This window comes from Pseudorasbora parva, chromosome 24 (genome assembly GCF_024679245.1).
Source record: "Pseudorasbora parva isolate DD20220531a chromosome 24, ASM2467924v1, whole genome shotgun sequence".
Taxonomy (NCBI): domain Eukaryota; kingdom Metazoa; phylum Chordata; class Actinopteri; order Cypriniformes; family Gobionidae; genus Pseudorasbora; species Pseudorasbora parva.
Window position 1 is genome coordinate 33,308,156 of NC_090195.1, and position 19,484 is coordinate 33,327,639.

At 38.9% G+C, this 19,484-nt stretch overlaps 1 protein-coding gene across 1 annotated transcript in view; it reads right to left on the bottom strand.

Annotated features, from left to right (window-relative positions):
* The window catches only part of LOC137063323 (LYR motif containing 4), a 101,791-nt gene that overhangs the window by 47,530 nt on the left and 34,777 nt on the right, over positions 1-19,484 (bottom strand). The window lies entirely within an intron of this gene.

Sequence of the window (19,484 nt, forward strand, 5' to 3'; positions counted from 1 at the left end):
CTTCTTCTTATTATTATCATTTTTTTAATTCCTCTTATTAATAATCTTTAATCAGAACATCTTCCCCTCCCTCTTGTAGCAGCATCTCTTCTCTGATGACGAGGGTGGGACAACCTGTCACTCACATGAGATCCACCAATAGCGAACCACGACCATCCAATCCATTCACCACGGACAAAATCAAGTTCCGCCTTCTATTTGTTCTTGTTCCAGAAGCAGTTTCACTCTAATATACATCACAATAGGGAAGGAAAGACTATCGTTTCCATGCCAACTTTACATTATGGTTTGGAACGACAACATGAGGGCGAGTAAATGATCACAGAAAGCTCATTTCTGGGTCATCTATCTCTGTAAGTAAAGTATAGGTATCTGCGGCTCAGAGTAATTGACATGCTAATTTGGTGAATATGGTGTGAAAGCTGTTGGAGTGTGTGATATAGGGTTAGGTGGCCTGCTGTCCTCTTTAGGTTGGGACAGGAGAAAGTATTTAACAGCAAAAATTACACACATCACCTTTAAACAAAAGACTAATGGAAAAACTCAAAGTGGCTTTTGGGACTTTAAGAACTATTAAGTCATTAATCTAAAATTGCCATTTTATCTGACCTTTGATAGAGGCTGATTTCCTAAACACTCAGCACAGTTCATTAGTATTCCTGTGGATGGTGGGAAGGGACATCCACTCACATTTATGGTGTTTAAGGACGCTAAGCAGGCTTTAAATACAGTACTGGGTCTCTGTCACACTCCACATAAAAATACACTCAAACAGCATCTTCAACACCATCTCATGCCAGTCCCTAAATGCTTTACGTTTGTACAAGTTTTGTTTTGTTACGTTTGTTTTGTTTGTGTGTGTGTGTGTGTGTGTGTGTGTGTGTGTGTGTGTGTGTGTGTGTGTGTGTGTGTGTGTGTGTGTTTAAGTAGAAGCCAATCATTCGAACAATCATTTAAATATACTCCATGGTTTCTACTGATACAACGCCATATGCTAATCGCTGAAGTAACCCGTTAAGGGTTTTTAAAATGGAGTTAATAACCCTGGAGTTCTACATATAACCACATTGAGTATATAGAGTTCTGAAATGCTTACCATGCTAAAACTTCTGATGCTAAAAATCCCCTTTGTTAGGAGATATATAGTTCTTACTTGTACATTTGGCACCTCTAGCGGTGTGTGAGTGGCCTGACTGTGTGTTTGAGTGCTGTGTGTAGGGCGGAGCTTCCTGTTTATCCAAACCCAGCTTCAGATGACAGCGGCTACTGCTGTTTCCACAGCACACATCTGTCACTCCTGCAGGAAATTGAGTTATTAGTCCCTAACGAAGTTATCATGAGGTTATTACACCGCAGCTGGCCTTAACACAGCTGGAATAACCACTGCAATTCATCAACGCATGCTTCAGATGTGCAAACGCATGGTCAAATGCAGACTACTTGGACAGCCTTTTTTTTTTTTTGGTTTTCCATTGTAACATTTAATTAAATATACTATCTAAACAAGATATATTTACTTCAGAAGCAAAATCTTTGCAAAATCGATACATTTTGAATATATTTTGTAGCTAGTTTATTTTCATTATTTCACTCGCATATACGCATAGTTTCTGATTTATGTTTATTAAACTGTATATATATATATATATATATATATATATATATATATATATATATATATATACTAAGACATGAAATTTCTTTTTCTTTCATTTTTCATTTGTTTAAATGTCTATGTAGTTGTTATACATTTTTATATTAGTTTTAGTTATTCTAGTACATCAAATGAAAATAAAATAAAATGAGAAATGATGCCTTGGCAACTAGCTAAATATAGAGTAAGTTTAAGATTTTGATATTTCATTTGATTTTAAAGTAATGTAAACAATTGTTTACATGATTTTAGTTTTAGTGAACTTAAATAACCCTCAGTTGTTAAAAAAACACATAAAAACAAAGATTTAATAGAGTCTGTCTACTTTAAAAGTGACTTGCTGTTTCTTTGTAATTAATTGTGAAATTTACTAGCCTTTTCTGGAAAAAAAAATGTAGACCATTTTTTTCAGTGCTGATAAAATAAAATAAAAAATAAATAAAAAATAAAACTGAGAAGAGAAAGTTACTTCAAGACACACTGTCTAAAAAAATCCTTAACATAAAATATTGCTTTAAATACATTTACCTCTATGATTGTTTAAATACACTATATTGCCAAAAGTTTTGGGACACCTGCCTTCACATGCACATGAACTTTAATGACGTCCCATTCTTAATCCGTAGGGTTTAATATGGAGTTGGCTCACCCTTTAAAGCTATAACAGCTTCAACTCTTCTGGGAAGGCTTTCCACAAGGTTTAGGAGTGTGTTTGTGGGAATATTTGACAATTCTTCTAGAAGCGCATTTGTGAGGTCAGGCACTGATGTTGGACGAGAAGGCCTGGCTCTCAGTCTCCGCTCTAATTCATCCCAAAGCTGTTCTGTCGGGTTGAGCTCAGGACTCTGTCTTTATGGACCGACGCTCTGTGCACTGCTGCACAATTGAGCTGTTCCCCAACCTGTCGCCAAACCTAGACTAGTGCATTGGATTGCCAGCCCAACCCATGAAAAACAACCCAGCGCCATAATCCCCACTCCACCAAACTTTACACTTGGCACAATGCAGTCAGGCAAATCCGTTCTCCTGGCGACTGCCAAACCCAGACAGAGAAGTGTGATTGGTCACTCAGAGAACACGTCTCACTGCTCTAGAGTCCAGTGCCGGCTGCTTTACTCCACTGCATCCCACGCTTTGCATTGCTCTTGGTGATGTAAGGCTTGGATGAGCTGCTCGGTCATGGAAACCCCTTCCATGAAGCTCTCTACGCTGTTCTTGAGCTCATCTGAAGGCCACAGAAGTTTCGAGGTTGATGACTTCTGCGCATTGTGACCCTCAGCATGTGCTGAGCCCGCTCTATGTTTTCACGTGGCCTAACACTTCCTGGCTTAGCTGTTGTTGTTCCCAATCGCTTCCTTTTTGTTATAATCCCACTAACAGTTGAGCGTGGAATATTTAGTAGTGAGGAAATATCAGGAATGGACTTATTGTACAGGTGGCAGCCTATCACGGCCCCACGCTTGAGTTCACTGAGCTCCTGAGAGCGACCCATTCTTACACTAATGTGTGTAGAAGCGTCTGCAGGCCTAGAGCTTGATTTATACACCTGTGGCCATGAAGATATTGAGCACCTGAATTCAATGATTTGGAGGGGTGTCCCAATACTTTTGGCAAAATACTTGTATTTTTAATGGAAAAATTATGATTCAGAAAATTATATTTAGCAATGTATCCAACACTGCAAGAGCAGCAAACAAACAATAACACATTTTGTCCATTTATATATATTGATTAATTTTTTATAACACTGAGGTACAGTGTAAATATATTTGGTGTCTTTTTCCTCCTAAATTATGATTGAAATCAACAAACAATAGAAATGCGAGACAGTATCCTCTAAATAGCTGACTGTTTCTTTGGGAAGGGATATGAATAGATAGACAAAATCAATATGCTGGTGATGGTGTGAAAAAGTGCTGAGCAGGAGAGCCCAGGGGGTGGCACGGCAAGCCAGAGGTAAAAAACATTAGAATAGGGAAAAACTGCGATGAATATGAAACAGAGGGCGGCTGTGCAGGCGCTGCTAAAGCGCAAAGTCAGGATCAGACCCATCTGTCGGTGCGCCACCATCAAGCCCGAAGGATTTAAGGGTTTGCTTGCCGTCCTCAAAGTGTCCCAAAATTCCTCTGCATTGTTTTTTTTTGAGTTGTTAGGAGAGTTATTTGTAGTTAAAGAGGACCTATTATGCATTTTCACATGTTCAGCTTTCTTTAGTGTGTAATGTTTCTGTTTGAGCATGAAAAAGCTCTGCAAAGTTGCAAAGCACAAAGTCCCTCCAGCGGGAGTTCTTCTCTATATCAGCGTCAGTGTTTCTGAACTCCCTGAAACGCCTCCATTGTATTTTTGAGTTTTCTTCCGGGAACGAACACGCCACAATATTCCACATTTAAATCATTCCCGTCCATGGCATACGCAGAATAAAAGAGCGGGGCCTAGTTGAGTAAGTTAGTATTGTGTTGAAACTGGTGGTTATGGTAAGGGCCGGGACATTTTCACAAACACACTCGAAGTGCTTGACCAACACACTGCTCCAACCGACCAATCAGAGCACTGTGCTTTTCAGAAAGAGGGGCTTCATAGAGACAGGAACTAAACAGAGCGTTACTGACAGCTTGAGAAGAGAGGAGCCGCAACAATGGAGAATATGGAGAAAATAATCAACATTCAAACAGGAAAACCTGTTCTAGTAGAGCCCAAAAACAAAATAAAGACTAAAAAAGGGCATAATAGGTCATTTAAAATACTTATCAAGCTTTTATCTGTGTTGCGTAAAAGCATTGGAAAAAGTACTTTTGTTTTTTATTCCTCTATTTTTCTGGTCTACAGTTCTATTTTTAGTTTGTATCAAATAAAGGTGGGTAGCTCAATCCAGCTTGTCTAAATCTAATATCCAGCAGAGTTTAACTCTGGCTCTAATCAAACACAATGCTGAAGGTCTTGGGAGTTCACTTGAAAATTACAGGCAGGTTTGTTAGATCAGAAGCTACGCTCTGCAGGAAAGCAGAATTCTGTGAAAAGGAACAAACAGGAATAAAACTGAAAGCCCTCGGAAATTCATTAAAATAGTTTTATGCGAGAATTTTTTACTTGCGCACTCAGGTTTCAGTGGTGAAGAGAGAATTGCTGCCACCAAACATCCATTTCTTAACAAGCATGTGCGTTTCATTTTAGCACTTGAGTGAAACAAAACACTACAGCCTAACACATTTAAACAACTATCAGTAAATAATGGTAACCTCAAAAATATAAGAAAATTCAATATTAGTTAAACAAATAATTGTTTCATTTTTCCCCACAAAAATGTGTCCTATGCCACTCCGTGCTTTGAGATTTGGAAAAAGAAATGTGAAGTCCTTGTCAAGTGGAATAAAATGAACTAGGCCTATTGTTAAAATTTGGCGACCAGATCACAAAACAGAATTAAACTAATAATAAAAATTGACAAAGAATGCATCCATAATGGCATGAATCCATATGTTTCCACGGCTGCAAAATAACATTTCATTGCTAACCTGTTATTTCTTTTGACAACAAAGCTTTGTGCTTCACTCCAGTGGTAATATCCATGAAAAACAGCATTCACGTAAAAAAAAAAAAAAAAAAAAAATACAGTGTTTTGGTGGACCACCACCAGTACTACTCAGCCATCGCGGTGGTGCGGTTGTCAAGTTTACCGGCACAGCCCTATTCATGAGTAAAGAGACGCTGTATTGAGGGGTGAGGGGTGAGGTTTGACTGACAGTTTGAGGAGCCAATGGAGTTAAGAGATTTAGTCTTTTTTCAAATACTTTTCATTTAAGGGTCCCATGGCATGACATTTTCATTCAATGAGGTTTTTCAACATTAAAATGAGTTCCCCTAGTCTGAATATTGTCCACAAGTGGCAAGAAATGTTGATTGTAAACCGAGTTCTGGCTCTTTCTCTGCCTTTGAGAAAATGAGGCCAGACGAGCTGATCCTGAATTCTCCTGTTATGACGTCATCAGGAAAGGTTTCCTCCCCTTCCTCTGCTCTGCCCGCTCAGAGAATTAGTAGAGAATGGCTTCAGTTTATAAGTCGCGATGTCAGCACAAGCTTTACCATATGGATTCAACAGCACCGCCACAAACAGAGACTAACAGTGATCATTAATGCCTGATCTGGGATCAGTGAGTTCTGATGTGAAGCTAATCACTCAAGTTCACACAGACTTTCTTTCTGAATCGGTTAATACTGTCAGTCCCACCGCGGCCATCTTGATGCATCAACTTCACTCAACTTCACAACTTAACTCTGTTAGTAGCATGAAACTAATCTGTTATTTAAATGATTAAACTACAGAGAGCGGTCAAAGAACTCTCTTTATAATATTCAGATCTGTCGTCTATCTGCATTGCACACTCGTCCAAACTGTTATAATGAATGACGCTGTTAAACTGCTCAACAGAAGCTCTTACTGTAATCATGTCGATGTCAGGTTTGTTGTTAGCTGTGGTGAACGCATTCTGTGAGAGAAATAACGTTGCAAAGTTCACTCGAGTTTATTCAGAGCTCTCAGATACAAACAAAATAAACTCGCCTCACGCTCTCAACAACTCGGTACAATAACACTTCCTCAGCAATCTTTCCCCAGCTCTCCATCTCTCTCTGCTTGGCCTCACTAAGCCACGCCCCCTCGCCACACAATCTCATTTCAAATGCAAAGATTTCAGCCAATCACAACAGTGGGTGTTTTCTTACTCGACACGCCCCTTGAAACACAGCTAGTGTTAGTGAAACATAGCCAGAAGGCTAATATCAGTATGGAAAAAAATGCCTTTTATTTATTTAATTATGCTTATTTTAATGTAAATTCCATACTAACAATTTAAGTATACCTCAGGAAACATTATAAAATAATAAACAATTAATATTAACCAACCTTTAATATTTGAAAAACCCACCGAGAGAATAAATGGTGACTACTAATAGTAATGTGATTTAAATAAAATAAAAAAAAAGATATGGAGATATGGAGACAGTGACTATATATATATATATATATATATATATATATATATATATATATATATATATATATATATATATATATATTGGGGCCGGGACTCAATTAAAAAAATGAATCTAATTAATTAGAGGCTTTGTAATTAATTAATCGAAATTAATCGCATTTTAATTGCATATATTTGACCTGAGAACAATGAGAAGTAATTTTTCACATGTATTTTTAGTATACCATTGAATAATGACTGAATACATAAGCTTAATCAACAAAATATAGTTTATTTATTTCAGTCCAGCAGACCAGCGCAATGTTTGCCATTAAGTTTAGCAAAAGCATATTTGTGATATTTGAGGCTCGATGTGCTGCGGTGGTGATACGCAAATTCCTTGTTGTATAGCTTGCTCACAACCATGCTCTTGTCGACGCTTCCATCCTTTCGTTTTTTAAAACAAAATTTCCCATCCACGGGGCCAAGCAAAGCAGTCTCATCAGCTTCTTCGTTCATGTTCACTATGGTTTGTTGTTGTCGTGACTCCGGAGCGCTAGTTGGTGTTCCAGTATAATCGGTCCGTCGAAACTCGTTCATTGAAAAACGTTCCGCGGTGCAAAAATAAGTGTGGTTAATTTATTTTTATTTTTTGCGTAATTTATTAACGCGTTAAAGTCCCGGCCCTATATATATATACCGACCTTACCTTATCTTACCGACCCTGCACTTTTGAACAGTAGTGTGAATATGCATCTTCAAAATCACCCATGAACAGTCTGGAACAACATAAGGAAATGATGACATTTTAACTATCCCTTGAAAATATTGTAGGTAGAGAAAGTTCCCATAACTGAAGAATGGCCAATGTATTATATTTTATAAACCATACGAGAAACAAACGACATGCTCTCTGGTCTATAGTGATCAATCTGGAGATTCAGCAGCACGGACAGCGGCCCGTCACCTGATATCTCTGACTAATCCAGGAGAAATGAGGGGCGGAAAAAACAATAATACAAATCACAAAACAGCACAAGAGGCTTGGGAAGACAAACACTGCACTCGTTCTCCTGCCACAGTCTTTTCATTTTTCCTTTCGGGCAGTGAGGCAGAGGTTAGATCAACACAGGGATGTGTAGAGAGAGACTCATTGTATTAAGAGGTGAGCAGTTGCCTCGAGGGGAATGTATTCATTCCTTCTGCTTGCTCAGCTCTCCGCACAACACTGTTATTTTATGAAACATTCGGCTTTTATTGGCCATTTTACAGGCAATACTGCCACAGGTGTTTGACTGCATTATAACGAAACACTAGAGGAAGTGCTCGGCAAACTCAATCTGACCAGAGAGAAATCAGGACAACAGAATCGATTGCGGGGGAGTTTAGCCTCCACTGATTGACTAGGTGGACTATGAGAAATGGCATTCATGCTTTGTGTTGCTCACCAGCATGAAAGAGGAAAGTGGAAGGAATATAAAGGAAAGGGCTATTCAGTCATCATTTACTCCTCATATCCATTGTGAAGCTTTAACACTCCAGTCTCCATCCATTTCCACAAAAGCCAAGTCAAACAGCTTCATATCGGTCACGCTAATGGCGTTTAACTGAGAGCGAAGAAAACAGATTACAGCTGTAAACAGCATTTCCTGCTGGATTAGCAAACGGTTTTCAGGATATGTCGTCAACCCAACATAACGGGTAAATCCATCCATCCATCCATCCATCCATCCATAGTTCGTTCATTCGTTTCATCCATCCATCCATCCACCCGTCCGTCCGTCCGTCCGTCCGTCCACCCATCCATCCATCCATCCATCCATCCATCCATCCATCCATCCATCCATCCATCGTTCTTTCGTTTGTTCTATCCATCCATCCATGCATCCATCACTTTTGTTTGTTCCATCCATGCATCTACCCACCCATCCATCCATCGTTTGTTAGTTTGTTCGTTTGTTTCATTCATCCATCCATCCATCGTTTGTTAGTCCGTTCGTTCATTTGTTTCATTCATCCATCCATCCATCGTTTGTTAGTCCGTTCGTTCGTTTGTTTGTTTCATCCATCCATCCATCCATCCATCCATCCATCCATCCATCCATCCATCCATTGTTCGTTCCATCCACCCACCCACCCATCCATCAATCCATCCATCGTTCTTTCATTTGTTCCATCCATCCATCCATCCATCCATCCATCCATCCATCCATCCATCCATCCATCCATCCATCTATCCATCCATCCATCCATCCATCCATCCATCCATCCATCCATCCATCGTTCTTTCGTATGTTCCATCCATCCATCATCCATCCATCCATCCATCCATCGTTTGTTCGTTCCATCCATCATCCATCCATCCATCCATCCATCATTCTTTCATTTGTTCCATCCATCCATCCATCCATCCATCCATCCATCCATCCATCCATCCATCCATCCATCCATCCATCCATCCATCATTCTTTCATTTGTTCCATCCATCCATCCATCCATCCATCCATTATTCTTTCATTTGTTCCATCCATCCATCCATCCATCCATCCATCCATCCATCCATCCATCCATCGTTCTTTCGTTTGTTCCATCCATCCATCCATCCATCCATCATCCATCGTTTCATCTATCATTTTATCCATCCATCCATCCATCCATATATATTACTATAATTTAGATTTCAGTAAAAAGGCTAAAAAAACTGAATTTTCAGCTACACTGCATCACCCAAACTTTTTTTTGACACAACAAATGCAATGCAATGCAAAAAAATAACAACAAAAAACATGCTGGTCCTCTGACCACACATTTATCGCTGGCTGTTCAGCAAGTATAAAGATCTTGTGGACCATAAGTCACATTAGCAGTCAGATTTCATCTCTGCAGCAAGAGAAGAGCAGAGAGGTTTTGTCACTGAGCACCTTCAGTCGTAGTTAGTAGGAATTGATTGTTCAGCAGGGGATAATCTGGACGAGAGCACTGAAGAGCTAAATCACATCAATACTGTATTTCAAACACAAGTGTATGGAAGTTATGGCTGTAGACACAGTCAATATCCTCACCCGAGGCATCAGATGCGCTGCGACAGGCTCGCTTTGGCTTTAACCCAAACACACACAAACACACACTATCTAAGTGTGATAGATAGCTCACTAAAAGGTCTGTTCACATTTCAGATACAAATGCGATCTGGATCAAAGATGAAGTGGCTTTGAAAGTGTGTGTTTGTACAGTAAACGTGAATGTGTGCATTGGGATGGAGGTTCAGACGGTGAGAGAAAACAAAATACACAATCCCATAGGGAAGAAAACACGTTTGCTGCAAATAAAAATGGTATTGCACTTGTAACAAAAGACCTAAACACGGATGGATCACTCTCTGAGGTGTAAACATGGGAGATATTCCCACAGAAAAAAAGGCATATATATTACTTTTTTTTTTTTTCAACCAATACGAATTATTAAATTATTTAGACAAATAATTTAGTGCCTCCCATGCCAGAAACGCTGGTTTGAATCCCACTCGGAGAAGGCAGAGTAGAACCGGAGGGGTTACACACCTATTAAATACAGGCGTTCATGCTGGGCATTCACACGTAGGGCCCTGTTTTAACCATCTGAGCACATGGTCTGAAACTCATGGTGCATGTGCACTTAAGGCCGAATCCACTTTTGCTAGTTTAACATGGGCAAAATGGTTGGTGTTTCAGGCACATGGTCCAAAAGGGTTTTCCCTAGTCTTTTTTAATGAGTCACGAGTGTGTTACGTAACGTGCAAGAAACCAATCCGAGTCTCATCTCCCTTTCCCTTTAAAAGCCAGTTGCGCTCGCACCATGGCGGATTTGCTATTTACAGTACATGGCGGAAAGACTGTACGCTTCTCCAGAGAGGAATCCTTTTATTTTTAATGTGTATAAATGTATGTGTGTGCTCTGAATTCTTGCTTTCCCTGCACTCAAAAAAAATTGGTGCTATTTGGCACTAAAAGTGGTTCTTGGCTTGTAATCATAGGGGAACCACTTTTGGTGCCAAATAGCAGCATATCTTTAAAGGAGCTCTACAGCACCTTTATCAAATGGTGCTATGTAGAACCCATAAGAGGTGCCATATCAGATTTGATTTCTTCCTCAATAATGGTGCTAAACGGCACCAAAAGTAGTTCTTTGGTGTGTAAAGAACCATTTAAAGGGGCTTGAAAGGTTCTTTGTATGGTAACAGTGCTATATAGCACTTCAGTCATCCCAAAGAACCGCTGAATCACCAATATTTGGTGCTATACAGCACTTAAAGTGGTTCCTCTATGATTACAAGCCAAAGAACCACTTTGAGTACTATATAGCACTGTTTTTTTTAGAGTGTGGGAATCGAACCCATGACATTGGCTACTCTACTGTTTGAGCTACAGCAAAGACATACATTTGTCAAATGTGTGCTGTGCGCAACCCTGTGTGTGTAATAAACAGTGTATTCGCCTTATTCACCTGGCGGCCATTTTGAAAACTCTAACGCCGTTAAGGGGTACACAAACCCGGAAGCTGGACTCCGATACAGTACTAATCAGTAGCAGCATTCTGTGTCACTGCACTTCGTCACTCAGGAAAAAATCCAACAAAGGACAAACCTTTCACCATTTTCCGGAGGATAAGGGATTACATGGAGAGTGGATTAAAAAAATATCAGAAGGGATCCTGGTCGTCATTTACTACAGACGAAGTTCGAAAGACTCAAGCAATAGCAAGACTGGGACATGTCAAGTCAGCTTTATTTAGCGCTTTTACAATGCCGATTGTTCCAAAGCAGCTTCAAGGTGTTAAACAGGACAATATTGCAACAACATTTGATTCGGCTGCAGTCATTCTGGAGAAAACGGTGATGTTATCAGCTTATTATAATTTATCATATAGTGTCAATGTGGGCAGATCAGTATTATAGTTGATACAGTTAATTTACATGTGGGAGATATGTGTATGTATAAGCTACTGGATCTTCATATATATAAAATCAATCAATCAAAATTGTATTTATATAGCACAATAAATACAACAGTAGTTGGCCATTGTGCTGAACAAGAGGATAAATACATAAATATAATAATGCAATAATAAAAAATGAGATTACATCAGAAACACTAATTTGAAATCGATGCATCGATATGCGGAGCCTGATTCGACCACCGATCTCGCGGTCGAATCTTCGCGGGTGTTATGAAACGAGGATCACACCATTTTGGCAATATGGGGGTGCTCAATATTTTAAAGACGTGTCGTGGCGCTGAGCTGAGCTGAGCATCGGTGTGCGACCCCTTTAAGGGCGCTGAGCTTCTCACCGCTTCTTTAAAATTAGAAAACGTTCAATGAGTGTACACCAAGCCTGCAGTCTCCCTCTCATTTACTGAAGCTTTCGCGCCTTGATCGCCCCCCGGTGACCGGTCCCAGTATAGCCGCCCCTCTGTGTTTTCTAATGGACGCGAGGCAAACTAAATAAAAAATTTACACTTCAAATATTTTTTCCCCAAAGTTAGTTTATGTCACTGAAGGCAGTTATCATCACGATGATTTCATTTCAAGTGTTCGTTTTTAAAATAAGTTTAGTTTTAGTTAAATTTGATGCTATAAAAATGGGGGGGGGGGGGGTGACGTCATGATTGACAGCTGAGATCGACGTCTTCTCTGAGTGAAGTTGTCACTCAGGCACTAACTGACTTTTTTCGGGATTTTTGGGAGCAGATTGGAGCTTTAGCTTTAATTTCTACATTTCCATAACTGTTTATTTCACACCAACATAATTAATTGTTCTGCATCTGCGAGAGTGTGGGCGGGCTTTTGATATCGCAGCAGTACTTCATGCTCTACTTCCTGCTCTACTGCGCAACTCCGGTCCCGAAATCGCTACTGCGCAGACTCGGTCCCAAGATGTCCGCACCGTGCAGGCCACCTAAAAGCTTCAAATCTGCCAAGCGGAAACGGATGATGGTGAGTCGTCCATCTTTTTTTACGGTCTATGGTGTACACACACCGGCGGCAGCATTCAGCGCCTGTCCGCAGCCACTCAGGAAGTTGTTTAAAATCCTGCCGCACCACAGAGCGCTTTTGTGCAGCTCATCTGTCAGTCAATTCAAAATTGAGCTTGCATGTATATAATGTGCGCGTCAGGTGGCGGTGTGAGTGAGATCCTGAGGCGCGGGGCTGAGCTTCGCGTCCTTCACCCCCTTTAGGCACAATCGGCTTAAGAACGTGCATGTAAACGCACTCAAAGTGTTCATTTCCTCTCTAGGCAGGTATTTTTTTTAGGTTTATTTATCAAAATGTTCTTTTATATATTTGTGTGATGTTCTGTATTTCGATCGCGGCTTTAACATGTTATGAGAAAACGGTTTATGAATGTTTATCCACCACATTACCTTTTAGGCTATTTAAACCTAAATAAGAAAGCCATTGTCAGTTCGTCTATCAGTTGGCAGGCAGTTTTGGTCACTTTATTAAAAGTTGTTGCTGTGTGCAGTGTGTAAAGGAAAATAAAAATAGTTTTACCCTTCTGCTGACAGTGTTGTGCCCCTCCCAACCCATTCACACACACAGATGATTCGACTATCAGTCGACCATAGAGAGATTCGACAATTCTGATTCGAATGTCTAAATCCTAAGTCGAGGACAGCCCTATAAAAAATAAAAATGTCCATTTATCTAAAGAATAAAGTAAAATTTTATTACACATGGATGATATCTTTCATAACTTTACAACTGGTCAGAACATCAGAAAGAAATAAGTCATTCAAAAACATTGATAGGCATACTGGTCTAGGTTTGTAAATGGTAACTATGTACATTTATTGGTATGGAGGAATACAAATGGCCTGCTTGTATATTGTAAGTATGGAAAAACGTACCAGAAAAGGGCAGAACATTACATTAGGAGCAAAATTAAAAAAACATTAACAACAAAAAAACTATATACATAAACATATTATCAGTGACGCATTGCATGATTTTGTTACACACAGCAGGCAGAAAGTGAGTGACACAGAATGCTGATACTGATTAGTACTGTATCGGAGTCCAACTTCCGGGTTTGTGTACCCCACAACGGCGTTAGAGTTTTCAAAATGGCCGCCAGGTGAATAAGGCGAATGCAAGTCATGCACCACATATAGGTTCATATTACTAACACACCCTTTAAATAACACAAAAATACTGCACTATTGACTTTAGACCAGGTTTGTGTTGGTCAATGGCATACACACATCGTTTTCAGTTCCTCAAAATAGCAACACTCCAACAATGCGCCTGAACACACCTGGTTCAGACCAGACGCCCATGGGGGAACAGCTGTGCCAGTGCACTTCCTATTTAAACAACGTGGAGCAGGTGAAAATGAGAATGGTGTCGGGATGGAATTGTCAAAAAACACTTGCCTGACGTTGCATTGCGCCGGGTGTATGATAGGGCCCTAAGTGTACACATCAAAACTGAAGTATAATTTGAGCTGAAACACTAAGTCTTCAACTACACTTTTGAATGAAATCCCATTCTGATTGAAACCAGGAAATCAACAACAAAAAACGTTTCATTCATGGGCGTAGATTACGCGGGGGACGTGGGGGACATGTCCCCCTCACTTTTAATAAAATGTATTTTCGTCCCCCGCACTTTTACTGGGTCTCACCGATCCTAGTCGACCCGCTCCGAGCGGGATTCGATCCGGCGTTACCCTGCGCGGCGACGGCCAAGTTAACAGGGACACTAAAAACCGCCTTCTCTAACCTCGGTTTATAGCGCGCTTCTTGAGGTCACGGGCAAGTGTATTTACATAGAAACCAATGTGAATACATCAAGATTTAAATTCAGAGACAAAAAATAATCTATGCATGACCTGTAATTTTTTTCGATTCCTAATATGAGGAGGGCGCTCACATAGAAAGTCCAATAGTGGATTCGTAATACCCAGTCACGCTGCTGAAGGAAAACAATCGTTATGAGAGATGAAACGTGACGACGACAAACAGACGATTGCGACAATATATGCTTTATGTGTGTTTTTCAAGTCATCTCGATGTAGGCTATTTATTGACAATAAAGTAGGCTATCATGTGATTAATGTTTAATATCTTCTGCTCACCAAGGCTGCATTTATGTAATGAAAAATAGTTAAAAAAAGTAATATTTTGAAACATTATTACAAATTATAACAGCTTTTTTTCCTATGTGAATATATAGTAATTTATTCCTGTGATCAAAGCTGTATTTATCATCATTACTCCAGTCTTCAGTGTCACATGATCCTTCACTAATCATTCTCATATGAGGATTTCATAATCAAGAAACATTTATGATTATTATCTGTGTTGAAAACAGTTGTGCTGCTTAAAAATGTTGTGGAAACCATGATAGCCTACATGTTATTTTTCAGGATTCTATAGAATTTTTGAATATAATTTTTTGAATAGAAAGTTCAATGGACAGCATTTATTTGCATTTATTAAATCAATTATTATCTAATTTGTAATATTAAAAATATCACTTGTGATCAATTTAATGCATGTCTGATCAATAAAAGTATTAATTTAGCTCTTTTTTTTAATTTTACCACAAATGTTTAGATGGTTTCCACAAAAATTAAGCATCACCATGAACAGCATAACTGATAATAATCATAAATGTGTGTTGATCATCAGATCCTCATCTGAGAATGATTAGTGAAGGATCATGTGACACTGAAGACTGGAGTAATGATGATAAATTCAGCTTTGATCACAGGAATAAATCACACTTTACTATATCTTCACATAGAGAACAGCATGGTTTACATTAGAATACTTTTTTTTTTTTTTTAATTGCATAAAATCTGCAAAGTCTTAATGCAGAAGTGTTTGTAGTATATAAACCAATCATAAAATTGGCATAAAAAATAGGAGAATAACATTATAGATATTAATTAATGGTTATTGTTCAGCAGTGTATTTGATATCTTGCCCAATTAAAAGCAAGAGATGCGATAAATTATATTGGTCCAAAAAAAAAAATGTCATTACGACATTTCTGTCCCCCTCACTTCTGAAAAGATGGCTACGCCCCTGGTTTCATTAATTCACGTATCTTAGTTTGCTCATCTGAATTACTTTCCATTCACTTCTCAGTTCAGTCTGGAACTAATCTCTAAATCATTCAGGTCTGCTCATCATCATGTTCAAAATGGAGACCAACATAAATTATGTCATGTCAAAAGCATTAATGAGCAGGAAGCAACAGCTTGACTGTGTTGACACTGGCTCTCGAGAGAATTTAGCAGTCACATTTTTTGTGTCTCTCCAGGACAGATTTCTCACAGCTGTGGTGCACTGATAGAAAATCATGACACTATTGTGTTGATTATTTTACACTGTATAGAATCTTGTCTTGCATACTAAAATGGACTGCATTTCCATATTTCAATTATTTAAATTTGATACTAATTTAATGTATCAATGGCATTCACACATCGTTTTCAGTTCCTCAAAGTTCCTTAAATTGTATCAGATTTTAAGCTCCTGTCCGTAACTTTTTTTGTGTTCAAGATTTACAAAAATTATATAATGAGAATGTACAACATGAATCCATTTTCCAAACCGTGTTTTTGTCTTACCCTGAATCATTATGGTACACTTATAATAAGCATTTATATTGGAAATATTTCAGGCCAGACTGGTAGGTACCGCTGCGGAGGAGCACAGTCCCTGCGTGACTCGCCCATAGACATAAACAGAGAGAAGTAGCTCCGGCTGCAATGTTCTTCCGCAAGATGCATGCAGTTCTGTTTATTTACCACTAGAGTGCAAAAAGTTACGGACTGCAGCTTTAAATTTGACACAAATTTAAAAGGCATTTATTAATGACGATAGGCCCTATCACACCCAGCGCAATGCGACGTCAGGCACGACGCAAGTTTCATCCCGACGCAGTTCTCATCTTCACGTCCTGCTCCACGTTGTTTAAATATCAAATGCGCTGGCCCATATGTTCCCTCATGGGCGTCTGGTCTAAACCAGGTGTGTGCAGGAGCATTGTTGAAGAGTTGCTATTGTGAGGAACTGAAAACCACTGACCATTGACCAACACAAACCTTCTCTAAAGTCAATAACACTGAATAGCACAGTATTTGTGTGTTATTTAAAGGGAGTGTTAGTTATTAAATGACGTACTACATACAGGGATGTACAGAAACACACAAATGAAAAGATTAAAATGTAAAATATTATTATTGTGTACATAAGCGTGGTATGCAGAGTATTTGTCAATGGCAGTGAAGTGACACAACGGATGCTGGTAAGGCACATGATAATAACAACATGGCAAATGTAGTAAATCTGAATTTCATTTATACTGCACACACTCACACTACATTAAACATGCTTTTGAAATGGCTGTTTAGAGCTTTAGAATTTGTCTATGTAAATAAAGTCAGCTCTGATTGGCTAGTTTGTGAGCAGGACAGAGTGGGCTCTGATTGGTTAACATTCTGTTTTCCATTTAATTTTCCATTTTAACACACAGTTCTGACCAAACCTAAGGTAGAGGTGAGGACAAGAGAGAGACCACACACATCACTCTTGCCGTTTATGGGAGGCGCTGTCCTCTCCATGGTGAAATTTACACACACCACTATAAAGTCAGACTCATTTTGGTCCTGGTAAATATATAGCCGTTATTCCACCTGAAGGGGGATGGGAGGTTAAGGCGGGAAAGCCCTGAATTAATCTGTTCAGGCGTCTCACACACAGAGTAAGGCCCGGCTCTACGTTCAACAGGCTGAGTTATAGCCAATACACCACCACAAGAGAATCCACCGTTCATCTCTGGAAAACACCAAAACCGTGAAAGATACACACTTTAGCTAATCTGAGACTGACTAAACCTCTTCAATCTCTGCCCCAGGAATACAACGTAGAATACATTTAGTTCTACTGGTAATTGGTAAGTTTGTTTGCTTTTTTGTCTTTTAAAAGACAGTGCTGCTCATAAAATGCAAAGAATCAATTAGATTGAGAAAACTAACAACTGGCAAATGGATTTAAAAGCAAGTGATGGAGAAACCGTGGTAGGGCGGAGGGTTCCTGGTGAGAGGGGCTGCTGGATATTCAATCATTTTCCAGCTCCCAAGAATGAAATGGGATGCAATACTTATTCAATTTATACTTATTCAATTTCCCAGCTATTATTGCCCATTTTAAAAGACGTCTCTTCTGCCAACTTCATTTATGTGATAAAGTAAAAACAGAACAATTATGGAATGTTTTCTGTTTTATATATTGTAAAAATGTAATTTATTCCTGTGATCAAAGCCGAATTTTCAGCATCATTACTACATGATTCTTTGATGAATAGAAAGTTTAAAAGTCTTTACGGTCACTTCTGATCCATTTAATGCATCCTTGTATTTAAACAAAGACCCAAAACATTGCTAAAACAGTCAAATAAAGTACATTTTAAACCTATAATTGTGAGTGTCCGAATTTACAGGTAAAGTGAATAACACTGATGATCTCTTCATCACGGCATCTGTTAGTGGGTGGCATATATTAGGCAGCAAGTGCACATTTTGTCCTCAAAGTTGATGTGTTAGAAGCAGGAACACATGGCACCAGGATGCACTATGGGAAGAAGGCAAGCTCTACTGGGAAACCTTGGGTCCTGCCATCCATGTGGATGTTACTTTGCACAACAACGAGTTTGAGACTTGGATAGTTTGAGACTTTGAAGTTGACTTGGCCTCCAAATCCCCCAGATCTCAATCCAATCAAGCATCTGTGGGATGTGCTGAACAAGTCCGATCCATGGAGGAGCCACCTCATAACTTACATGACCTAAAGGATCTGCTTCTGACATCTTGGTGCCAGATACCACAGCACACCTTCATGGGTCTAGTGGAGTCCATGCCGCGACGGGTCAGGGCTGTTTGGCAGCAAATGGGGGACCAACACAATATTATAATGTCATAATGTTATGCCTATTCGGTTTATATACACAATTATGACATTTAAACTATATATATATATATATATATAGTCCCTGACAAAAGTCTTGTCGCTTGTGTACAAATTGACCTAAAGTGCCGCTGAAATATATTTCTAATCAAGATTTTTTTACAAGAAATGGCTCATTTTAATCCCACCAGCTTTTGTGATAATGTTTCAGTGAAAAACTAAACTTTTAAAAAAGTATTCTAATATTCACAGCTTGGTAAAGCCCATTGAGTCAATTTTTGCAAAGACATAAGTGTTGTCACCTTGTCATATGAGATCACCTGTGACTAATAATGGATCAATTAGGTCTCAAGTGTGTATAAAAAGAACCCCAGTACACTAGACCTTCACATCAACTGCAACTAGACCTCTGCAAAGATGCCTAAGATTCGCCCTGAGATAGTGTTGTCACAATACCAAATTTTTAACTTCGATACGATACCAGACTAAAATACCTCGATACCTATACTAAATCGATACCATTGTAAAAAACTAACAAAAAACAGATAAAATGAATAATATGACAACAGAACTTATTATTCATTGTTTCAATTTTTTTACTAAAAATTCACTTGGCCAGCAGGTTCCTGCCAGGTTTTTGACCATTCCCTTCTGTTATTGCTATAATAACTGCCAGTGTGAAGATCTTTACGGAGATCACATTATCAATCATGTTATCATTCACTAACCTTTCACTTCTCAACAGGTTCAGATGACCAAAATCTTATCTAATGGTATGATACATAAATATCTTATGAAATTTAATATTTTTTAAATGGAATCTTATAATTATAATATAGATTTTTAACTGTATCTGTTTTTAAAATAAGCAAAAAAAAAAAAAAATCCAAATTACAAACAATA